Here is a 25,752-nt window from a genome sequence, read left to right as displayed (position 1 = left end):
AGCAGGAGGAGAGGCAGAGAGAGAGATTGAGAATATCAACTAGGCTCTATGCTGAGAATGGAACCCAACAGAGAGCTTGAGCTCATGACTCTGATACCATGACATAAGCCAAAACCAAGAGTCAGACACTTAACTGACTGAGCAACCCAGGTGCCCCAGATTGTACACTTTAAAATGGTGAATTTTTGTTATGTAAATTTTATCTCAGTTTGAAAATAAAGGAAAGAAAGAAAACCTGATCACAGTGATTTCTCTGGTCACAACATTTAACCCATTCAACAAATAGCACCAAAAATGGGTTGGATATTGTGCTGAGCGCTGAGGATAAAGTGCTACATACAACCAATCAGTCCTTGCCTTCAGGAGCTTACTGTCTAGTCCGCCCATCCATCTGCCTCTGCCCAACTTATTGTTATAAACCAATTAGCCCACACTACCATGCCAGGTTCATGCTAACCCAAAATATACTAGAGGCTGTGGTTGAGTCTTAAATATTTCAAGTCATTTTGTCAAAGAAGTGGGGTATAATTAGTTTTCTGGGGCTGCTGTAACAAAGAACAATAAACTGAGTGACTTAAACAACAGAAATTTATTGTCTCACAGTTCTAATGGCTGAAAGTCCGAGATCAAGGTGTCAGCAGAGCCATATCCCCTCTCAAGATGCTGGACAAGGATCTGTTTCAGGTCCCTCACCCAACTTCTGTTAGTTCTTAGGCTCGTGACAGCATAACCTCAGTCTTGACATCGCATTCTCCCTGTGTGCATGTCTGTGCCCAAGTTTCCCCTCTTTATAAGGACACCAGTCATATTGGATCATGGGCCCACCCTACTCTGGTACAACTTCATCTTAACTAATTGCATCTGCAACAATTCTATTTGCAAATAAGGTCACATTTAAGTACTGGGAGTTAGGGTTTTAACATGTGAATTCTGAAGGGTCACAATTCAACCCCTAAAGTACGCACAGCATGTATGTATGTGTGTATATGTGTGTACATGTATGTGCACATACAAGCAACTTCCTTTAAAAGCATCTCTAAGGGATGGGAAAGGCAAGGTAGTTTAGTCTCTGTGCTCCAGATAATACTGAGGCTCAGAAAAGTTAAGGGATTAGGAGAAACCAGGGCCCTAGATTCTCAGTTGACCGCACCTTCTCTCTCAGAGTAGTGCCTCTTCTGATGCCATCACTTCTGCTGTTGCAACTGCCAAGAAGCAGTCAGATTCTTAAGGGTTCTGACCTTGGCCAACACAGGTGTCAAGTTGGTGGGTGGTCCCTAACGCATTTCTCAGACTGTCCTGACAGCATCCTGGCAGTAGAGTGGGCACTGGGATAAAAGCCTGTTCCAACACGTGGCATTCCTCAATGGCTGCCCAATCTGCCTGCTTTCTTTAGCAGCTAAGAGCTGTTGGCAGCTGTAGGGGTAGAAAACCAGTTGAGTCCATAGGAACTGCAGTGTACTATATTTCTAACCAAAGGGACAAGCTGTCTATCCATCCAATCCCATCTAAAGCTTCCAGTTACCACATGTTGCTGTGTCCTCAAAATCATCACCAGCGTAATAATCTTGAGGCAGCATCTGAAAATCTGATATAATCTAGTTTTAAAGCTTATAGAACACCACAAAAATCTTCCTCTAATCTATACCCAAGCCAAATCCTCCTCTGTAAAACAATGCCTGAATAGAAGAATAGGCTGTTGTCTTGAAAGACTTGGGGATGTAGGGGTAATTAGCTTTGCGAAAACTCAAATTAACACCTGGCTCCTCAGGGTCTTATTCCAGGGCTGGATCATAGAAATATGGACAATCAGGTAAATCAGCTGAAAAGTAGAAACAGAAAAAGGGGATTTCTATGAAGGCCAGCTATTAGAGGCTATGGGAAGGATATCCTGGGAAAGGAGATGGGATGTAAGAGGACCGCCCCATCCTGGCACTTGCTATGGAGCCTCTACCAAATCGCTTCCTTTCCCTTGCTTTCCCCAGTTGTGAAATGAAAGTATTGCATTCAGAGATCACCAAAGTGTCATCCTATTCTAACATCTTACTTAGGAAGAAAACCAGGTAAATAAATAACCATATGCTCTGAAATGAACAATGGATTCTAAAGAGTTGTGTAGCTTCCACACAGCTGAAAGCCACTAAGCTCCAGTAAATACCCCTTTCCACACAGATACCCCAGACGCTATAGAAATAAATTCTGGGGATGCCTGGGTGGCTCAGTGGTTGAGGGTCTGCCTTTGACTCAGGGCATGATCCCGGTCCAGGGATCGAGTCCCACAATGGGCTCCCTATGAGGCGCCTGCTTCTCCCTCTATGTCTCTGCCTCTCTCTGTATCTCTCAGGAATAAATAAATAAAATCTTTAAAAAAGAAAGAAAGAAATTCTGAAGTTGGAGATAGGTAGATTCTGAGGCATTAAGCAGCATTGGCTCTACTTCTCCTGGAACATGTAAGGCAGCAGCCCCCAAGCACATAGGGAGGCTCAGACAGTGTGGGACACGGAGACAACATAGATCACAGAAGCACAGGCTCTCTGTAAAAGAGGATGGGAAACTGGCAAAAGGCAAGTGTCACTGCAGACCAGGTGGGTCAAAGCTCAATGTTCACTGCCAAAAAGCTGCACTAGATCCTCACCATTACCCACTCAACAAACTGAAACCTCAGGAAGACAAAGATCACAGTTGATGACAAATACTACATAGGAGGTTGCATACGGAAACTGTGGCCAGATTTGAGCAGGAGACCTGTTTTATTTAGCCTGTACTACATTTTCTAAAAAAAAAAAAAAAATTTTAATGAAACAAGAACTTGTTATTTTAATTTTTTATATATTTATTTTTTATTGGTGTTCAATTTGCCAACATATAGAATAACACCCAGTGCTCACGTTTTCTAAAAATTTAACTTAGTTTTCAATCTTTAAAAAAGTTGGGAGTTTTTTTTTTTTTTTTACATAAAAATGCATATTTCCAGTTTCTCTTGAAAATGAGAATATTTGGTAATGCTGAATCTTTATTTCCACCTGGCTGCCATCGTCAGGCTGAAGAGCACCCTGCCCAGGATAGATGTGGCCTGGCTTCCCAGTGCACCAGAGGCCAGTCACAGCTTCACTCATTCATGGTTGTTTTTTGGCCTCCCCAGGAATAAAGCAAATGAAGCCCAGGCACATCCAGTGTTGTGTTTGCAGAAGCAGAGGCCTGGGTTTTATCTCTGCAAACTTTTCAGGTTCCTAAATGGCAACCACGGATCAAGGGCCAGTCAAATCATAAAAGTAATGGGCACCTACCATTTGTTTTGATGTGAAAGGAACTGGAGGGTATTATGCTGAGTGAAATAAATCAATTGGAGAAGGACAATCATCATATGGCTCCACTCATATGTGAAATATAAGAAATAGTGAAAGGGACCATAAGAGAAGGGAGGGAAACTGAGTGGGAAAAAATTGGAGAGGAAGATAAACCGAGAGAGACTCCTAACTCTGGGAAACAAAGAGTTGCAGAAGGGGAGGAGAGTGGGAGGATGGGGTGACTGGGTGATGGGCACTAAGGAGGGCACTTGATAGGTTGAGCACTGGGTGTTATACTATATGTCGGTAAATCGAATTTAATTAAAAAGTTAAAAAATAATAAAATAAATTAAAATTAAAGGTAATAGGCAAAAAAGATCCTGCAAACAAATTGAATGACTACCAGCAATGGAATGATTGCACAATTAAGTGTTATATCAATGCTGTGGAATATTGTGCAGCCATTGAAAACAATTGGTTAGATTAGTGGCTCTCAACCAGGGACAATTTTTGTCCTGCAAGGGATATTTGGCAATGTCTGGAGACATTTTTGGTGTCCCCAAAAGGGAGGTAAGTACTACTATGATCTAATAGGTAGTCCACAGGAATGCTGCTTAACATCCAACAATGCACAGAATAGCCCTTCCACCGCAAAGAATTATTCAGCCCCAAATGTCAATAAAGGTGAGGTGAAAAACCATGAGTTAGATTCACTCTTGTTCACATGGAGAGGTTTCCTTCCATGATGCTAACTAGAAAAGCAGTATACATACACTGTTTTTAAAAAATAATGACAGCTCAGGGTGTGACCCTGGAATCCTGGGATTGAGTCCCACATTGGGCTCCCTGCATGGAGCCTGCTTCTGTCTCTGCCTATGTCTTTGCCTCTCCCTATATATATATATGTCTCTCATGAATAAATAAATAAAATCTTTAAAAAATAAATTAAAAATAAAAATAATGACAGAACAAAATTATGCCACAAATTTAATAAACAGCACTGTGATATGATTTGCATGAAATCAGATATTTCTGTACCTATCTGCATAAAAATTTTTTGTGAAAGAATAGATCACCAAATGTTAATAGGAACAATCACAGAGTGTTAGTATTCCAGGTGATTCTACTTCGCTCCTTATATTTCTTGGCATTGTGTGAATATCTTATAAATAATATATATGTGTGTGTGTGTGTATATATATATATATATATATATATACATATAAATTAGAAAAACACAGTAAAGATGTTTTTCATTGTCAAGGAATCAACAGACAATTCACATAATAACCTTCAACGATAGATTTATTGGTCATCCCACCAAACCTTATTCCTGTGCCATTAACAAAGGCAATCATAATTGATTGGCATCTACCTCTTCCCCCTTCCCTCGCTCAACCTTGGAAGGGCCTTCCTGACCAAGGGCCAGAAAAATAACGTGTTTCTTAGCCAGAAAAGCTCAGGCAGCTAATCAGCTGAAGAGTCGGTACCTAACAACCCATCTGTTGGCAATCAATGACCAACCAGCTGACAGGACAACAGTTCCTCTCCCTTCTCCTAGTCAATAAGTTTCCTCTGAGTACAAAGAGTTCCCAGAGAGAGAACAGAGATGAGGACATGGGCCTTACTGTTAATGAGCTTATATACCATGTAGGAGATGGACAGAATTTGACAAAGCTGTGGAAGCCAATAACAAATCTCACAATCCAGCTCTGCCCCAGCATTAGGTCAACCTCCCCATCTTCATATCATGCCGGTAACCACTTTGTGGTCTAAAAAGCAGCACTTTCTGCAATGTCAGAGGTTCCAAAAGGCTGGAGCTCAAGCAGGCTGCATGTGCATCTGCTGGAGCAGACACAGTACAGGGCCAAAGACTGCTCCCATGAGTGGCTCTCAGCTTCCCTTGCTTGGGTATTATAGCATCATCACCAATGACCCCAGCGAAAAGTAGTATTGGCTGCTCTGTTGTACCTCTCATCCCCTTATGCACATGTCTGATTAGTGGGTGCTGAAAATAGATTCAGTCTATCTCAAAATGAGTGGGTTTGTATAATTATCTGAATGTGTGGAACTGATTTTGTGAGAGCATGAGTATATGCACATACTTTCACAAGTAAGTAGTGATGACTCTGCACACAAATAGGCAAGGGTTTCAGGGCACGTGAGACAGTACTTTAGGATCAGGGTAAGAATGTATATTTAGCAATGAGTGTATTATACATACTATTCAACAAGTTAAACTTCAACATTAGCTAGACGATTTAGCCGATGCGCATAATGATAAAAATGAGATTCTGAACTGTGCTATGTATTAGCTTTTTGCTAGGCGCTTTCTAAACATGTCTTCAAACCTCCCAGAACCCCTGCAGAGAGAGTCACATCACCCTTATTTAATATATGAGAAAACGGGAGCTCAAAAAAATTAGATATATTTTTCAAGCCCTCTCAGGTATTAAATGTCAGGGCCAGGGCTCAAACCCATATCCATTTACATGCAGTCTACTTTCCACTGGATGATGCTTTCTATGTGTTTACTGACCAAACCCCATGATAGCCCATGGAAAGGGAATTCATAACATCAATTAGAAGAGCCACAGTTCAAAAGCTGGTGTTTTCAAGAGGTTATGCTTATTTTGGATACTTGTCTGCCCTTTAAGGAATAATAGTCATTAATTATATGTCATTGGGAAAGCAAGATATAAAAGCCAAAGGTGAATATCCAAGGTATCAATATCTGGAATATCCATGTTAGTGAAACTATAGTTTCTATGGTTTTGAGCACAACTAGCGATGTTTCATTTTTGCTAAAGTAGAACAAAATAGTAACATTGGGGCAAGTGACAAAGCCCAAGGGAGGTTGTCATCAATTTCATATTTCCAGTTCATGCAGGAATTGTTATTTCTACTTATGGAAGTACAAAGTGGTGCTCATTATGGCTGGGACCTTATGTGAATTTCTGTGATGAGCAGGTTAACATCAAATTAAAATTCTCCAAACACAACAGGCATGTCAGTCTCAGCTGGTTTCTTGTACCAGCTTCTCATTAAACACAAGAATGAGTCTCCTGGGAGCTTCCAGGTCAGGCTTGCTTTCTTGGGTTGTGATTACTATTTTTGCTAACTTTACAAATAAACAGTGTTTCTCAACAATTTTTGTACTCTTTTAAAAACTTATGCCCCATTTGGTGACTATAATATTTTTATGCAGCTCCCCTTCAAAAAAAAGGAATCAGACACTAAATCCTCTTATTGATAATTTCTGTCACTCCAAAGATAATCTGCCTTCAAAGTATCTTCAGAAAGCAAGGGTCGTGTGCCTAGCTTATTGTCTTCAGTTTTAAGAAAATAACAGTGTTTTGTTTGGTTTGGTTTGGTTTGGTTTGGTTTTGTCCTAACACTGTGTCATGGCAATAATTATGACTTTCAAACTGCACACAACCTCAGAAAAAAAGGCTGATTTTTTTTTCTCTAACAGGTCCTGGCAACCCGGTTGAAAATTGTAGTTCTGAGGTTTAATTAACCCCCATACCAGGAAATAAAACTGTACAATTTCATCATGATTGGTATATTTTCTCACACTGATGGGGGAAAAAAAAGTATTTGAGAAGAGAGGGGGCTAATAAAGGAAACAGAAGGAGGATGTGTGTCTTCCTTTCAAGGGAGCAGTCCAGAGCTCCTCTAGAGAAGGCTGAAGGCGGGCAGGAGAGGCCTCAGAGCTCAGCCCTGTTTACCAAGGATACTGAGTAGCTTTCAGCTTCGTATGAAAGACAGACATCCATGGATTCTGGATTCCACAGAGCTTGCTCACCTTCACTCCTTCTGTGTGCTGAGGAAGCAGGCCTACTCTTGAACCCACTTTTCATTTATAAGAAGGGATTTACAAGAGGGATAGATAAAAGAGAGGGAAAGGATGAGGGGGCAGGGGGTGGGAGGAAAGAAAAAAAACTTATAGAGGAATAAAGACATATAAGGGGAAAGGAGAAGAAATGAGGGGAACAACCATGGAGATATCTAAGAAGTTCAGACCATAAGGAATAGGAAGGATCATTTCAATTACAATTTCACATTGGTAACAATAACTACTTCTAACTAAAGTATAGTATTGTTAATAACGATACTCATAGTAATTGTAACAATAATAGCATTGTTATTGTTAATAACAATAACTTACTGGGCTTTTGCTATATAAAATGGATAGATAGCTAAATATATATATATTTAATTCAATTTGCCTTCATTCCAGTTAACTTAGTCCTAACAAACACCTAGTGTAATCTCCCTTTTACCCTTGGGAAATCTGAAGCTCTCATAGCTAGTGACTTCTCCAAGGTAGCAGAACTATAACTCAAACCCAGTGTGTCTGGGTCCAAATCTCATGCTGTTGATCACTACACCACTTATTTGTAAGAAATGTCAAAGAATAGATATACTTAGTTGCGTATTTTCTTATTCAAATTAGTCATCTTGAGACATGATGCTGTTCCAATGACGTTTCCTCTAATGAAACTCACTTAGGGACCCACTTTTGAAACTTCTCCCACAGCCTTAAACACATTCTTTTGATTATCTTCATTGATGACATAGCCTCATGCTTTCATAGTGGAGCTGATTTAGAAGACAGTCAAAAGTCCCTCAGAGCAAAGTTGATTTAAAACTGGGGAGGGGGGTAACACTGCTAGGTGATATTATTTGAAATTTAAGGAGAAAGAGTGCGATTATTTTGTGTGTCTTATCTACTGTCTTCAGAGAAATTCCCAAAGGAGAGTTGCTAGCAGATTCTGATCAATGGCCCATCGCTGCAATAATACAGACCTAGGGTAGCCCCTTCAAAACTTAACATTGAACTGGAATATTTGTTAAAATACCATTCTTGTGACAATAAAATCAGTCCTTAGTCATTCCTTAGGGTACATCAATCTGATCTTGCTTTAACTACTGGTGAATGGAACATTTCATTAAAAAAAGAAAAAAACAACCAGTAAGGACCTAATTGTCTTTGATGTTAATGCTGTTAAGACATTTTGTGCCCTAACTTCTTGCTGAAAAGTCCAAAGAGAAATGATAATACCCTTGAGGCATTATTACCTCAAACTTTTAATCATGTGAGCAAGCTGATGGATAACTAGACATTTGGGATGGGATGGACTGCCCAATTCCTGCCCTGTGACTAACTACCCTTTGAGCATCTAACAGGCTTGCCTCTAGCACATGAGAAAAATGGCATCATATCTGGGCTGAAGTGGTTCCTCTTCTGTTCATGGTCCACGTAGCAAGTGCTCTGCTCTGAGCAGTTACTGTTTTTCTCAAGAGCTGCCAATTTTCATTACAGCGATGGACTGGAGGAGTGCTGAAATGTCATATGAAAAGAAAATTGCTGGGCAGCCCCCTTTTTTTTCCATTAGAATTTCGGCAACATGAGGAAGGCAAGGGCAGATGAGATAATGAAGGGGCTTCACAGGCATTCATTTCACTTTCATTTTCCTTTGAGAAAGTGTTAATAAAATTAGCAGTGTTCCAATAACAGCAAGGATTATAAAAGATACATTTATCAACAATGTGCAATTTTCCTACTGGAATGTATAATAAAACTTTTCAAATGCAAATCTCCTATCAATGAACATATAAAGCGGCAAGATAAAGAAAGAAAAAATGACATTTAAGCTAATTCTTACTCATCTCTGAAAACTAAAAGGATTAAAACTTTTAAAGTTAACTGACAAATCTCCCCAAACTTAATTTGAAACTTTCATTCAGTTTTTGGGCTGTCAAGGCTTTAGCCAAAGCTCCTTACAAGGAATCATGCTAATTCTTTTGAATTGCAGGGAATGGGTCAAAATCAGCAATACCTTCCCATCGCCTACCACATAAAGCCAAAAATCCTCTTACGTGGCCCTCTGAAGTCAGGCCCTGTCCAACAATCAAAGTCCTCTGTAAGCCAGCCCACTCTGCCCCCAAAGTCATTTCCCCTCCTTGCCCAACATAAATCCCTCAAAGGTCTGTGCTGCTATCTGCTTTGTGTCTACTTCTCCCAAATTCTCTGAAGCCTTTGCGATTCATAGACTGCCTCTCCTTAGCCTTGCTTTTCCGTCCTGTGTCTCACCAACCTCTCATCCCTCTCATGCCATCTGAATCAACAATTCCCCAAATCTTAATAAGCCATCTCAAATGTATCAAAACTTTTTCAGGGATACCACCTCCCAGGTGAATGAACAGTGAGCTCCCATAGGGCAGAGAGAGTCCTAGGCATATATACATGATAAGCATGTGTTGACTACATGATAGACTCTATGGCCCTGCTTTTCTTTCTGTGGAGATACAACAGGTTAAAAGACGGGCAAAGAGAGAGAGAATGGAAGGAAGGAAGGAAGGAAGGAAGGAAGGAAGAGAGGGAGAGAAAGAAATACAGACAATAGGGCAATGGTCTAAATAACCTTGAGTTTACTGTATACATAAAAAATATACAGATGGCCAATGCAATTAACATTGAAAATGTTTTGAAAACTAGGATGAGGGATCCCTGGGTGGCGCAGCGGTTTGGCGCCTGCCTTTGGCCCAGGGCGCGATCCTGGAGACCCGGGATCGAATCCCACGTCGGGCTCCCGGTGCATGGAGCCTGCTTCCCTCTCTGCCTGTGTCTCTGCCTCTCTCTCTCTCTCTCTCTCTCTGTGACTATCATAAATAAATAAAAATTTTTTTAAAAAGTTTAAAGAAAACTAGGATGATTTGTTAAATATTGATTTAGCAAACCTAATATAAAGGGTACTTCCAGGAAATGCAAATAAGTAGACATAAAATATTTCCTGAAATTTAAATACTAAAATCATAAATAGGCGAAAGAAAAATTCTCAACTCACAGGGGTAAATAAAATTCATTATTGTGATAATCAAACATGCTGATGATGTTGACTGTTGATTGTTCTTGCTGAAAACAAATGAAAACGTTGAAGTCTTCCAGGAACATGATGAGTGCTGGTTTCACACAACCATTTGAAGTCTCCATCTGTCTTTCAAAAAGCTTAAAGCTGCATTGGATCCTTTATAAAAACCCAAGAAGATGCTGCCCATGGCAAGAATGATGCCAATGTTTCTATCAAACCAAAGCCATAACAATTAGTTGAAAATGCCCAGTATCACGACAGAAAGAAGAGCTGGTGCTAAACTGACGATGCCAAAATCCACAGTATTTTTTTTTTTTTGATGAAATGGCATCTATCCCACTGTAGCAAACCTCGTGAGCACAACATAGCACCATTTCTCACCTAGTCATTTTTATGGCAGCAAAGTTTCATAAATATAGAGGCTGAGATTCAGCCTAAGGCAAGTCACCAAGAGCAATTCTATAGCTGGAATGTGTGGCAGGCCAACAAACTTTTTCATTTTTAACTTGAGGTTTTTACTCTGCAATATTTCTGAAAGGGACTATGACTAGGGATGGTTGTAAATTTTGCCATGTTACCAAGAAGTGCTTTTAGGAGATTAAGTACCAAAATAGTATAAGATGTATGCCTCTAATCCATTCCTATCCCTCAAAAATATCCTTGTATGTGTTTGAAAAGTATATGGAAATAGAAAAGAAAGATACAGACCCTGAAAAATACTAAAAGAAAAGAAAGGAAAAAAAAAAAAGATACAGCATGGAAGACAACTATATTTGCATTCCCATGCAGACACAAATGGCAACAAAAGGATTAGTATAGGATGACTAATTAAAATGAAACTTACCTAGGATGCTGATATCACAATCAAGTTAATATATATATTTCAAATACACAATATAAATATTATTTCAATAGAAAACATATTTTCTATTGAAATATATTCTATTTGAAATGTAGATATTCTATTTAATAAATATCTAAGAAGTGGTGATCAACCATTTCTACAATTCCTCATGCATACAACAAATATCTACTCAGCATCTGATATATTCCAGAACCTGTGAACAAGACAGACCCCATCCCTGACCTCATGCAGCCGACAACCCAACAGGCATACAGTAGTCAGTTATTAGTGAGATTTGTGCTACTCCAAAGTGCAGTATTTTGTAAGGCTTAAAAGTAAGTGACCCCAATGTAGATAGAGTAATGGAGAAGACTCCATGGAGGAAATAAAACCTAGGCTGAATTGTTCAGTTGAATAGGAGCTGGCTATGTGAAGGGGAGAAGGGAGGGTGAGAAAGTGTTCTACTAGAGAAAAGTCCATCAGTCAAGGATCATAGCAGGAAAGAACTTGACATGTTTTGGAAAGAGAGCCATCATGGCTAGAAAGGGGAGACTGAGGACAAAGCTGGAGAAGCAAGGAGGGATCATGTAGAACCTTGAAAGCCACAGTGAGCATACTGGACTTTAAATCACACAATGTTTGGGGTCCAGGATTGACATCAACAGGTCACATTGTCCGCATCACACAGGCTGGTTTAGGGAGACTGGGTGGAGGGCAGGCCGGGAGCGGGAATAGCAGCAAGCACACTAAGATGCTAAGACACTTTTGCAGTTGTTCATCCAGGAGAGAAATAGCTTGCCCTCAGCTGATTAGAAGAAACAAAAGGATTCAAGAGATGTTCAGGGAAAAGAAACAAGAGACCTTGGTGATGGACTGGCATGGGGATGGAGGGACAGAGAGAGGCCAAAGCGGTCTCAGAGGTTACCAGCATGAGAAGCCAGGTTGGTGTAGGGCACACCCTGGTAGCTTGGAGGAGAACCAAACCTCAGGGCTGAGGGGTGGGTAAACATCAGACTTTCCTGCAACAGAACGTGTTCTTAGCTCACTAGAAAACATATTGATAAGCTTAGAAACTTCTCCATCTATCTTGGAACCACATAGTTTCACGCCTGCAAAGGAATTATGAAGATCCTCAAGCTGAACCAGTAAGCCCATCGGGACCAACAATCCCAAATTTGAAGGTAGAATGTTAGACTGAGCAATTTCTGAGTTACTACTGGCATCATTAACACCTCTAGAAACAAGGGGTTTATCCAGCCGTGTCCTGGGCACATGTTTTACCTCTCTTTAAAGGTAGAATTACATGAAATGCCAGAGTTCTGAAGCAACCACATCCATTAGTCACTACAGAATTTATGCTAAGATTTCCAGAAAGCTAGTGAGAATACCAGAGGTCTTTTGAATTATTTTACTGCACAGGGACCCCTGGAGTTTGTAGTGATTGGACAAGATCAAGCAGAAAGTTTTCATTTTCCCCAAGTGTAGACTTCTTTGTCAGATTTCTCAAAAGATAATCCACTTAATTATGTCAGCCCTGGTAAAAAAGTGGGTGCAATAATAATTCTTAACCTGCTTATTCTTAAACAATTCTTTTGCCAAAAAAGCAATCAATTCCTAAAGCTCTTGGATCACATATTCAGTAGTGCCAGAGTCAGCCCAGAGGGCTTTCCTCTCCACTGCCACACACTTGATAGTCACCTTCCCCTGCGGCCCTTGCTTGGCATTTTTATTGTTTTAATGTCAGAGGTTGCAACTCCCAATAACATTGCTAAATTTCTCACTTCTCTGATATAATCTCTTCCTGATTTGAATGGACATTTTCCCCAGGGCCCATTATAAATAACACAAGGGAGCAGCTGGGAAAGAGAAATGGGTACTTCATAGCCAGTGATTTAGAAATTCAGAGAAACACAAAAATTCTGCGCAAAGAGAGGTGCAAACACAGAGGGGAGGTTAGAAATATAGGACAGGAGTCACTATATATGGACTTGATGTCCGTGTGATACATATTTCCCTAGTAATGGAGTTTAATAAATCCAGGCCAAATTGGTAGGGGTTGGATTCTCAATGGCCAGGAGATCTACCGCATTGGCCCAGACACCAGACCTGTGGGAAGAGGATGGGAGTGGCTGGCACTGTATTCCAACAGAGCAGAAAAGGTTGATGGGACAGCAGACGCCCAAAAAACTCTAATGGAATAAATATGAAGAGACTCCCCATGCCATGAGCCAATATGATTGTTTATGTGCCTGAAATTAGTTCGTGGAGGCTGCTCTCTTCTGCCGGTATTCTGGGACATCATGAGGCATCATGAGGGAAAAAAGGATATTTTTTTCCTGCTATCAAGCAGTCAGTTTTCAGACATAAGCAGAAAGGATATGGAGGTGATTTTTAAAAGTTTTTCTCAATAAAGAGGCTTAAACAATTATTTGTCCAAAATGCAGCTATTTAACGAAATCATCACTCAGCCCCACAAGGTTCAAAGATGCCTGATTCCAGTCAATTCATAGGCATTCCATTGGCCAAAGGAGTTAAGGAGATAAACCTCTCTCCTTAATTGAGGCTTTGCCTCAATTTCTATCCCTGCGACACTCTTCTCTTCTTAGTTCAAGGTCAGTGATTCTATTATGGAGACTGGGGTCCACCCCAGGATTTGAAGTCTTAGTCTCAGGATATAGACTCAAAGCCCTAGCTTTAGTTCTGATAACAGAATTCTTGCTGACCCACCTTTGATAACCTGTCCAGCGTTGCACATCCTGCGACCCAGGGCCTTGCTTTGCCATTATCAGTGACCTCACCCAACCCTTTCCCCACCAGTGATTGGCATCTTAACTATGATCCAATGTGCAGTTGACATAGGAGACAATGGGTTGGTGGGAATTTACCAATATAAGCAATTAGAGAATATATTCATTTTACAGATATTTATTGTCTTCTATTTGCAAACTCTGTTCTAGATAATATGGATACATCTATGAAAAGTCATGGTTTTGTACTCTCATGGGGAAGACAGATAACAAACGATACAGAGCTTCTTTAGTGGCAAAAAGACAAATTCATAGAGATGGCACAAAGAAAGAAGCAACACAACAGACTCCCACATATAAATGTGACCCTCAAGTACCCTCAGGAATATGCAATAGCGGTGATCCACCTATGGGAAGAGAGAATTTCAGTAGGTCCATTCACAGGTCACCCAAACTTCCACAGGCTTTAGCTACAAGCCTGGCTCCTCAACAGGTGCCAGCAGAACATGCTGTGTGGACTGTGCTGTGAGATAAAAAAAATCAAAGCTCAGTTCCCAAGCCTAAATATTCCTTCAGAGAACCTAATCTCAGGCCAGACTGCAATTGCTCTAGAGCGGGGGAATTTTGTAATATTCTCTTTGGGCTCACCTCCAGCAGAGATGCAGGAAGAGGAAACCAGGTGTCACCTTGTGTAAAAGCACTTTCCACCAAATACTGCTATGATTATTTCACCTTGGAAATAACACCACTCTGTTTACAGTTAGATATTGAGCTTCTGACTTGGTTTAAAACATACAAGGAGTAAGAGAAAGTATAGATGAATCAATGAGACCCAGCTAGGAACAGGTTTTAATTGGCCAAATGCTTTGTTGAATAAAATAAACTAGCTAAGATAATAATAATTGGATAACCATTCTTCTGTCTTAGGAGGAAATAATCTTAAGAGAGAGTTTATTTTTGCTTCTGGGGAGGAGTTAAGTTTTGAGGAACAAGAGTCATAAATCAACTCATCATGGACCAAGCCTGCTGAGAATGACATACTCCACCCAGTCTTTTCAGATGATACTCTGAAACCATACTTAGCTCCTCTAAGTTCTTTCCTAAGAAGAAGACTTCTCAAGGTCCCAGAGCAGACAAATTTTGGTCCAGAAGGAGTCATACCTTCCATTAGTCACATGCATGATCAGGGGGAAAGTTCAGATTTGTAAAAATTTTCTTTCCCAAAACAGAGGCAGGAGAAAAGGAGAATGTGAAGTATGTGCCACTTTCTAGTTCCAAAACAATTAAGCTTCCTTCCTTGGTGAAATATCTAATGTCAAGAGTGTCCAATTTCATCAGGAAATGGGGTTACATTTTGGCTGCATCCTCCATGGACCCACACAATATGGCTTGAGCCCTGTCTCCTCAGAAAATCTCCACTGCCTGCTCCAATACCTTAATATTGGCCCCTTAGAAGCCCCATGACATGACGCTGTGTTTGTCAGCACCACTGACCGAAGTACTCTTGTATGCAGCTGCTCAAGATACTGACTTCTGCCATTTGGTTTGGGCTTTTCTCAGCACACCCAGTGGATTGCACTTTCATCTGCCTCCAATGACGTGTCCATTTCCATATCAATTCCCCTCTTGGAATGTCCCTGTCCAAGTCCAGTTATCTTACCTATGTCCAAATATGACAAGAATGGTTTTGGGTACACACACACACACACACACATACACACACACACTGGAATGTTACTCAGCCATAAAAAAATGAGATCTTGCCATTCACAATAACATGGATGGACATCGAAGGTATTATGCTAAGTGAAATAAGTCAGACAGAGAAAGACAAATACCATGATTTCACTTGTACATGGAATCTGAAAAACAAAACAAACAAACAAAACCAAGACTCTTAAATACAGAGAACAAACTGGTGGTTGCCAGAGAGGAGGAGGATGGGAGATGGGTGAAATACATGAAGGGGATTAAGAAGTACTTCCAGTTATAAAGTAAGTGAGTCACAGAGATAAAAAATACAGCATAGGGAACATTGTCAATAATATTATAATAACATTATATAGTGACTGATGGTGACTATAATTATCATGTTGAGCACTGAGTAATGTATAGAATTATTGAAGCAATATGTTGTACACCTGAAACTAATATAACATTGTGTGTCGATTATACTTTGATTTTTAAAAAGAATCATTTAAAGCCTTTGTGTAAAATATGAATAAGACTGTAACATTTGGTCCGGCCAAATTTCTATAACCCTCACCATCTATACAACTCACTTAGTATTTTGCATATATTATTCCATACTACTATATTTCCATATATATGTATGTCCGGACGTACAAACATCCTTCCTTTCCAACTAGATTCCATGCTTCATAAGAGCAGGGACCATAATTTATATTCTGCATTCTCAGTATCTTACATACCTCTCATTTTTAAGTACACCAAAATATTTACTACCAGTGGTGACAATAATAAAGATTTGTCCAGGACTACCTCAGTAGCAGTGCATAATAAGCACTGAGATAGTTGCACCTGCCCATAAACAGACTACACAGATGAAAGAAAGAAAATCAACCCATGGGTGTGCTCAGTCAACAGAGTAAGCATCAGACAAAATCAGCTTTGGCCATTCTGAGCAGTACTTGCAACAAGACCAACAATCCTTCTGGCTTTTTGGGTGAAGAGATATTTCAAAGGTTCAGTCCATGCTCCATTAACCAAATCACCAGATGAACTGCCACCCTGCATTTGCTCTACAAAACATAGTGGTGGGTGCCTGTGGTCCAATCCAGACACGTGGCTGGTAGGCCACTTGTAGAAGCCCACATGCTTTTGTACCCACTGGTTTACCATCCATTTCTGCCAAAAGCATGCTCAAATTGTTCTTGAGCCTATTAATGATTTTATATGATATTTAAATTATATAGTACAAGTAAATATTATATAAAGTGATGAAATGTGAATAAAAAAGCGAGCTAATTCTATGAAAATTAGATTGAGTACTGTAGAAAGTTTCCAAAGTTGTGTTTAATTAGGTGAGAGTGAAGATATTTTATAAGACTGGGAAAATTACTGTAAATATCTAGAAGTATTCTGTGCTCAGGAGTGGCTGGGTGGCTCAATTGGTTAAGCATCTGACTCTTGGTTTTGGCTCAGGTCTTGATCTCCCTGTGGTGAGATCAGCCCTACATAGGCTGAATCTTCCTTCAGGGCAGAATCTTCCTTTTCCCTCCCCCCTCCCTCATTCATGTGTGCGCTTGCTCTCTCTCTCTCTCTCTCTCTCTCTTTCAAATAAATAAATAAAACCTTTTTTTAAAAGTATTCTGTGCTCAGATTGCTTTACAAGAGTCTAAGTTTCCTCTCTGCCTTAAGAACAGAGAGAAAGAAAGGTTGGTAATGTGTATGCAATAGTTAAAGCCTCAAGGACGCCTGGGTGGCTCAACAGTTGGGTGTCTGCCTTTGGCCCAGGGAGTGATTCCGGGGTCCGGGATCAAGTCCTGCATCGGGCTCCTTGCAGGGAGCCTCCTTCTCCCTCTACCTGGTCTCTGCCTCTCTCTCTCTCTCTCTCATGAATAAATAAATAAAATCTTAAAAAAAAAAAAAAGAGTTAAAGCCTCAGCTTCTACATCAAAAGATTGAGAAAGGGAAAGGGATATACATTCACAGGTTTTAGGTGAACATAAAATGTTTGAGTTGTGTATGCTTTTCAGATTCACATTTTTAACCAATCTTTACATTAAAATACCTACCAGTCATGTCATGTTTGATAAGAAAGCTCTTGCCATCCACCACCCTCCACCTTACTCCTAGAACCCAATTGAGGAACTGCTCAGAACCCAGGAAGTCAGAAGCCTTAGGAGTTGCCACCTAAATTGCAATAAAAAATGTTAACAAAGAAGCCACTGCTAGAGATTTTCTTCTGTTTTGCTGGTTTTCATTTTCAATCGTATATATATATATATCTCCAATCACTTATACACACAGACACACTCACACACACACACACAGTGCTTTTGTAAGTTTCTGGGTCTATATAGAATATTTATAGAAATACAGTACATAATTAAAATCAATAGCAACAAATAGGAATTATGAATTACCTGCCAAGCTGAGCAATTCACCTTCAACAGGTCACCACACAGATTCAACACAATCAAGCATTGAGACGGTCAGTTAAGCAAACAGGCAGAGTAGTGCACATAGGATCCGGAACCACAGTTCTGAGGTGATCCACAGAGGAGATTAGACATGGTCCTTTTCCCTTCAGAGCTTACAGTTCAATAATCAAACCGGGGCCATCAAGTTGCATTTAGTTCTTTATAATAACAGCAGGCAGGACTAAAGATGGAGGGGAGGGAGGAAAGGAGCCAGTTTTGAGCTTCCCTCCTTCAATAATTCTGTGCTCACTGCCAAATAGATATTGGAAAGTAGAAAGCACGAGAGTAGAAATGTTTTACTGTAGAAATGGTTTTCATAGATTCATAAAATGTTAAAATAGGAAGGTGATCTTAGAGACATCTTGTCTAACCACCTTATTTTATAGATGCAGAGACCAAAACACAGGGGGCAGTTGAGAAGGGTAGCAATGCTAATTAGGAGCAGAAATCAGATATCCTGACTCTCTAAGTCCAGTGCTCTTTCCAGAACGCTATAAAGCAATGTTCCCCTTCTTTTTGGTTAGCATCTTTCCTTCTCCATTTCATGGCCCCAAATCTATCCAGAACATTGAGAAAGATCAGAACCCCTGTAAGTTCATTTCTAAACAAAGTCAAATACTAGATAAAATGTTTAAAAGCTTTAAAAAATTTAACCAAAGATCAAGTCAACAAAACTTTATGCTAATTGTGTGGTTTTATGTAGACAAAATATTTAAAGTACTAAAAGAATCACTGATTGAGCTATCTCCCTTGAGATCACAGACCTCATTCACCTGGAAGATATTCCCGTCAGAAAACTTACCTACATTTCAGTCTAACAGCATATACTCTGCTTCTCTGGGAAAAAAAAAAAAGGAAAGAAAGAAAAGAAAAGAAAAATGGAAGGAAGGTAGGGTGGGTAAATTTCACCAGAATTATTACAAGAATTTACACTGCTTTCTCTGATGCTAGTTTCTAAGTCACTCAATCCAACAAATATTTCATGATGCCTACTGTGTATGCCTACTGTGTACAAGGGACATTGTGAGCACTGTGTTCAAGGCTGGGTGTTACAGGTGACACCAGGTAAGGATCTCACATCTCAAGGAGTTTGCAATCTAGCCCCAGAAGCTGTACTCAAATAACAAACACAGACCATTGTGGTCAGGGTTACAATGGAAGGGAAGAATGACCTGGAAACACAGACAGCGAAAGGGGTATAGGAGGAAATTTAATCAGTCTGCATTTGAGCTGGGCCTTGAAGATGGGATGAGACACTACATAGAGAGAATTCAGACATTCTGATCTTTAAAGAGTGGCCCACTGCCATATATTCTTTATCCCCCACTCTTCATTCCCGGCTCATGTCCCAATTCCTTGAAATTTACATTCCGTTTCCCACCTCTGAATTTAAACTATTCACACCAATTTCTCCAGTGACCTCCTGGGTGCCAGATTCAACTGGCCTTTTTAGTTCTGATTCCAAATTATCCCTTTGCAAATCCTGTCAGCTTTGAGCTTCTTGAAACTTATCTCTGGTTTTCATCATCTCCCTCCTGCTGCTCCTCTACCTCTCTGACAGCTCCCTCTCAATCCTCTGGTTCTCCATAGCTCCTTGCTCACATCTTTTGTATTTTGGCCCTACACATCCTAACTAGATTATTTTCCCATCTCCACAGCTCCAACTCCTTCCTTGTGCTGATGACATAAATTTAAACTTCTCATTCTCTAACTCTTTTCTAAACTCCAAATTCATCTTTCCAATTATTCACTGACCTGCCAATATGGACAGCCTATAAATGCCCCAAACTGAACATGCCTGAAACCTAATGCATCTTTTTTTTCTCCAAACCTCCACATCCTCCAATGTCCCTTATTTCTACTTCAAACTCTAATGCACACTCTCTCATACATCTGTACCTTTTTACATCCTATTCTGTATGCTAGGAGTTCTTTTCCACATATGAACTACCGAGAAATGTTAATCTATAAACAAATGACACACTTGTCACTTCCTTTGTGACAATCCAGGGAGCAAAGTGCTATCCTGAAAAGGTAACAGATCCAAATTTAAAACCTGGTCCCAGCACTTAGTAATCTTATAACCTTGACCCCAATGAACTTACCTTTCCTCAGCTATAAATCTACCTCAAAGGGTCATAAACTTCAACTGAGATGGCCTATATGAAGAGCCTAGTGCAGGAAATGGGACCTGGCAGGTTCTCCATGGATATATGTCATCTTCCCTGCCCTCTTGTCACTGGGCTGATGAGAGAATATGAACCTGTTGACAACATCTCTGGCTATATGGTGTTCTCATTGAAATTCTCCAGACCTAAGCTCTTCAGTGCAAAAAGCTTATGACCTAGCACTATCAATGGGCACTCAATAGTATTTACTTAATCCATTAATAGTAGAGACAGCTCAGCACCCAACACCAGGACTCAGGATCCTGAGTCAGTGTCACTGAGGAAATGATGGTACTATTTACAAAAATAGTGAAATCAAGGAAAAATTCCTTTTAGGTATAATGTGACAAATTCCACATGGGGCACATGGACATTTAAAGAGCAAAAGGAAGATACCTATCAGGCAGCTGGGGCTGTGCCTGGGGTAGAAGCCTGCATTTAAGTAACACAGGGAGGAAACAGGAGACAAAAGCAAGGGAAAGAGGCAGGAAGACATCAGGACAATGCAGTGACAAAGGAATAAAAAGAAGAAATTTATGAAGAAAGCAGAGGGCCTGCAGTGCTGAATACAAAAGAGAGTTCCTAGAATTAAGACAAAAAAAAAAAAAAAAAAAACAGGCTCTGGGGTTTGGTCAAGGAGGAGAAAACAATTCCAACAGAAAAGTGAAGGCAAAAAAGATTGCAAGAGATAAGAAGTGAGTGAGAGAAACTGGTGGGAAATCTCCAAGTAACTAACTCATGTCTAGCATTTGTGTTTATGTAAATGTACAGAATTTCCCATTCCTGACGTTGGATACTGTCAACAGCAGAGCAGAGTTAGAACACGGGTTTCCTGCCTCCCAGGAGTCATGATTCTACCCCACTGAGATGGAAAGCATGATGTCTTCTTTGTATCCACTTATTTCTCCCTACCTTCACCCCATCACAACTACATAACTCTTACCTAGACATCAGCCAGCAGTCTCATTCAACTAAAGGCTGAGAATCTGATGTGCTCCTGCCTTGCATCATTGACAATTTCATCACTCAGAAGGTGAGGAAGCAATGAGAAGAGCAGTTTTCCTCAATTAATTTTAATCAACAGTCAGCTTTGAGTGACAGAGTGGAAGTGACAGCTCCCATGGAACTTTGGGAGAAAAGCAATGAAATTGTTTTGTAATAATCAAGGAAGAGAAAGCTCGTCGTAGTCAGACACAGCTCATGGTTTAGGAGAGAAGGTTTTATGTTTGACTCCCTAAGGCACAGAACTCCTAAAAGGAAAATATAGGACCCTGAGCTGAGTGCTGTTTGTTTTATCTTTCTTTTTAATGACTTGGATAAATGCATGTATATTAAATTGAAGATGACACAAAACAAAATGAGAACTTGGAGGAGTGGAATGGGGACCTCTAGATCCTTCAATGGACTGGTGGGATGAATTGAAATTAACAAGATTAATTTTAATTAAAAAATATAAAACTCTGCTCTGTTAAAAAAAAGTACAGAAGAAACACAGGATAAGGATATTAAATAATTTTAGGCTTTAAAAAATTTGGAAAGAATTTTAAAATTGTTAATAACAAGCACTTAGAAACTAGAAATATAATCTATAACTACAATCAGGAGGAAAAAATGGGAACTTTAAAAATCAAGCAGAGAACAGGAAAGGGGAAAGGATGGAATGATAAAATAAAAGTACAAAATTATGGCATAAATGAGTCCAATTGTATCAGTTTTTTTCAACAAACATAAGTGAATAAGCTCAGCTGTTAAAATTCAGAGTATTAAATAGGTTTTTTTAAAAACCCAGATATACACTATACACAAGTGTATATCATTCTAAAACAAAATAATGCTGGAAATAAAAAAAAATAATGTAAAGGCAAGAAATGCAGGGAAAATCTTGGCAGAAAATTTCTAATACAGTAATATTTTTACAAGACGAAATAGATTTTAAGGTGAAAAACATTCATATGAATAAATAGGGCACCTATACATTAATCAAGGGAACTACTCCAGGAGCAGATAATGATCATTAAATTGCATGCAGAAATGTAGGATGGAAGAGCTCGATTTAATAGTAGTTCATGTAAAAAATGATGGGGTTTTGCTTTTATAAGTTTAATGATGGCCACAGGGTTAACACAGTTGCCTTCAAAAGTCATTGCAATCTTGGTTAACACTGATGGTGTGCAGAATAGCTCAGGTTAAGAGCCACTTTCCCTGCACTGTCAAAACTCATCTGGAATGGAGTGCTCAGGTCTGGTTATGTCATCTTGAGGCAGACATTGTCAAATTGGAGAACTTCCAATAGAGATCAACCAGGATGAAAACAGCATGAAAAAACATCACCTAAGTAACAGTTGAAGGACAAGAGATATTATTTAAGAAAAATTTAGAGAAGCATGTCAACCGAAGTGGGCATTGTAACAAGTGGTGGAGCCATGACTGAAACAGAGCAAATCTCATTACAGAGAGCATTCCAACCATCCTTAAGTACTCTATCCTATATTGCCTCTCTATAAAAATACCAGAAGAAAATAAAGAAACAGCTTTCATAGTATCAGAGTGAAAACCACATCCCTAACTATAACATAAAAACCACTATCATAAATGAAAATATGGCTTTCAAAAACAATATTAATTTTTGAAATTTTGCATAGAGAAGGATAAGTAAATGTAGATTAAATTAAGACACAATAAACAAAAGAGTGGCAATACAAAATGCTAGTGAAGATGTAGAGTAACTAGAATACTCATACATGATCAATGAGAATATAAAATGGTACAGCCACTTTGGAAAACAACTTGGCAATTTCTTATTAAACTAATCAGTCATTGACCATACAGCCCAAAACCACACTTGGGCATTTATTCCAGAGAGATGAAGGCCTACATTCACACAAAAACCGATACATGTATGTTTACAGCAGCAATGTTCATAATGGCCCAAACTGGAAACAACCCAGATGTCCATCGATGGGTGAATATTTACATAAACTGCAGTATGTTGAGACCATAGGACACTGCCCAGCAATAAAAAGAAATGAACTACTGATATACACAATCACTTGAATAAATTGTCAAAGAATTATGCTGAGTGAAAAACATCAGTCTCAAAAGGTTACTGAGTGTAGGATTCTATTTTGTATAACATTTTTGAAATGACAAAATGGAGAACAAATTAGTGATTGCCAGGGGTGGCAGCAAAGAAGGGAGGTGGATATGGTTATAAAGGGGTTTAATAATGGATCCTTGTGGTCATGGAACTGTTCGGTATCTTGATTACAGTTGTGGATACAAGAACCTACATATGTGATAAAATTGGAAAATATTTTGAAAGTTCAAAATGTTAAAAATAGAGTTACTATGTGACTTAGCAATTCCAGTCCTGGGGTATATACAAAAGAGAAGTGAAAACATATGTACGTACAAAAATTTGCACATCAATTTTCATAGCAGCACTAATCATAATAGTCCAAATGTGTAAACTACCCAAATTCTATCATCTGATAGAATAAATAAAATAAATAAGTACATTCATTCCTTTGGCAAATGTATGTATGCTGTGTTGAGTGCTTACCTGGTACTCCCTAGATCTGGATAAAATAATGTGGTACATCCATACAACAGAATATTACTCTGAAATTAAAAGGAATAAAGTACTGATACATGCTACAACGTGAGTGAATCTTAGAGGTGTTATTTATGCTAAGTGAAATAAACCAGTCACAAAAGACCACATGTTATATGATTCCACTGATATGAAATGTGCAGAATAGACAAATCCATAGAGAAAGTAGATTAGTGGTTACGTAGAGCTGGAGGGAGAGATGGGGAATGAACACTAACAAGTACAGAATTTCCTTCTGGGTTGATAAAAATGTTCTAGAATTAGACAGTAGTGAAGGTTTCATCACTGAATTATACGCTTTAAATGTTAAAGCATATAGAACTAAATACACACACACATTAGTATAAGTAAAAATGGGCAACTGAATAATATAAGTGGATTCTATCAATGTCAACATCTTAGTTGTGCTATTATACTACCATCTTGCAAAGTGGTACCAGTGGAAGAAATGATAAAATGTATACAAGATTTCTCTGCATTATTTGCTACAACTGCATGTGACTTTACAGAAGCTGCTTCAAAATTTCACATTCACCATATGCTGCAAAACTTCACATTCACCTACATACACTCGCTCATCAGTGCTAGAGGAGCAATACTACCTTCTGCTTCTCTCTGCTTTCCAATCCTGAATGAGGCCTCTCACTGACAGAGTCTAAATTAGAACCCAGCTGGCAAAGCATTCTGGGACATGCTGTGCTAGGCTTCCAGCCCCTCTGATAGAGGGAGATCATAGAAGAGAGTAGGGATGAAGTCCAATATATGTCATTTATATTTACATAGATGTATTAATACATATGCATATATAGAAATATAAATTATAATCAATATAAATATAAGTTAATATGTATATGTGTATGTATATATATAGATATATATATCAACTAAATTCAGCAAAATCTTTAAATGAAATGTTGAAAATTGCATATATAGTACCTTAGCCTATATTCTCCCAAAAGAAACATCTACAGCAAAGTTTGATGCGTGGGTGGTTTATTGAGGAATATGATCCCAGGGAGCAAGAGTAGAGGAGTAGGAGGAGTGAAGAGAAGAGGAGGGAGAGAGAATATAAAGATGAAGTATTGCAATGGCATGTCCCTTTAGTCAAAGGTTTGGGTCGCCCATATTGAACTGCTCTCTTAGATGTGTCACACTGACACCACTGTATCAGAGAAGCAAGAGGCACGTTGCATTTTCCTAAAGTGAGACAAAGTCAGTTTACACCTGCGATAAACTGGTTGAAGCCTGCGTAACCATGGCTAATGATAATATAGAGATCTGAAACAGTGCACAAGAGGTATCTGATAATGTCTCTTGATGCCAATTACAAGAAATACATGTATCAGAATGAAAAATATCTGGAAGGGAATTTAGTGATATGCTAGCAGTGTTTATTGCTGGGTTATAGAATTATGGATAATTTTTGGTTTCTTTTTTTATATGTTCTTATACTTTCAAGTTTTCTGCAGTAAGAATATACTATTTCTGTAATCACAAAATGCAACAAATTATTTTTAGGGAGCTGAACTACATGATTTGAGGATGAATATTTACACAGAGACCAGATTACTTAGATATAGAATTCTACTGGATGGAAAGATCTGACCTCTCGGATCACCAGCCAGGACTCTATGATAATCAACCGGCTGTAATGTTTAGGGAGGACCAGGTAAGCACTCAACACAGCATACACACATTTGCCAAAGGAATGAATGTACTACAGCAGCACAGACAGAAAAAGTTAGAAAACTCTTGCTCCCAGGAGTTCACAATCTCTTAGATTAAAAACAGAGACTTAAAGTCAAAGGGTCACCATATGACCCTGCAAATTCACTCCTAGGTATACGTTCAAAAGAAATAAAAACATATGTCCACACAAAAACTTGTGTACCATTGTTCATAGCAACACCATTCATAATAGTCAAAAAGTGGAAACGACATCAACAAATAAATGAATAAACAAAAATCCTTATATAGATATCATATGTCTATAATGGAATATTCAGTCATAGGAGTGAGGTACTGACACATGCTACAACATGCAAGAACCTT

At 39.1% G+C, this 25,752-nt stretch overlaps 1 protein-coding gene across 2 annotated transcripts in view; it reads right to left on the bottom strand.

The window, feature by feature from the left end:
* Window positions 1-25,752, bottom strand: part of LOC144291971 (uncharacterized) — a 147,978-nt gene that overhangs the window by 7,649 nt on the left and 114,577 nt on the right. The window lies entirely within an intron of this gene.

This window comes from Canis aureus, chromosome 20, assembly GCF_053574225.1.
Source record: "Canis aureus isolate CA01 chromosome 20, VMU_Caureus_v.1.0, whole genome shotgun sequence".
Taxonomy (NCBI): Eukaryota; Metazoa; Chordata; class Mammalia; order Carnivora; family Canidae; genus Canis; species Canis aureus.
The sequence above is the reverse complement of the archived record's forward strand: the minus strand, read 5'-3'. Positions and strand labels throughout refer to the sequence as shown.